Genomic DNA, 753 nt, shown 5'->3' with positions numbered 1-753 from the left:
GAGAGAGAGAGGGAATTAAGAGATAGGGTTTCAGACTTTCGATGAGATCGAGGGAGAGGGATGCGGCTTTGGGAGAGCGAGAGAGAGAGAAAGAAACGACTGCAATTCTCAAACGGGTACAAAAAATTTTAACCTAGTCATACCGCATTTTTAGCCACGGCTCTTAACCTGCCGTCGCTATCAATCAAAAAGAATGCGACGACGTTCGTTTGCCATTGCAAATTTCATATTTTTTAGCCACGGCTTACCAGTTGCCGTCGCAAAGTTGTATAAATTTAGCGACTACACGTCTACTGTCACTGCGCCGTCGCAAATATTGGACTAACGGCGACGGCAAAACTGAGCCGTGGCAAATTTTGGTGGCTAACTGAATTCTTTTTTGTAGTGAAAGGTTGTCGGTATGGGATTATGGCAAATGGTATTGCTGAATCCTTCAATAACTGGATTGTTGCTGAGCGTTCATTGCCCCCTTTCGCTATGTTAGATCAAACAAGAATGAAAGAAATGAAGACTATGTCAGAAAGGAGTGTTGAGTCGAAATCTTGGACTACCAAGCTTACTCCTAAAATGGAGAAGAGGCTGAAAGAGCAGCTTGATAGGTCTCGTGTGTTCAGGGTGATTGCTTCCCATGAAAATGTTTATGAGGTTAGGAATGATAAGTACTCATATTCAGTGGACCTCTCTACTCGTACTTGTTCATGTGTGAAGTGGCAGATTAATTGCTTCCCATGCGCTCATGCACTTGCTGCTATA

The 753-nt window shown here is 43.4% G+C and overlaps 1 pseudogene across 1 annotated transcript in view; it reads left to right on the top strand.

Annotated features, from left to right (window-relative positions):
- Positions 1-753, top strand: part of LOC101295621 — an 880,650-nt pseudogene that overhangs the window by 272,106 nt on the left and 607,791 nt on the right. The window contains exon 52 of the transcript XR_184594.1: positions 386-659. The product of XR_184594.1 is annotated as an uncharacterized LOC101295621 (transcript). The remainder of the gene's footprint in view (positions 1-385; positions 660-753) is intronic.

The sequence above is a fragment of the Fragaria vesca genome, linkage group LG4, assembly GCF_000184155.1.
Source record: "Fragaria vesca subsp. vesca linkage group LG4, FraVesHawaii_1.0, whole genome shotgun sequence".
Classification (NCBI taxonomy): Eukaryota; Viridiplantae; Streptophyta; class Magnoliopsida; order Rosales; family Rosaceae; genus Fragaria; species Fragaria vesca.
The sequence above is the reverse complement of the archived record's forward strand: the minus strand, read 5'-3'. Positions and strand labels throughout refer to the sequence as shown.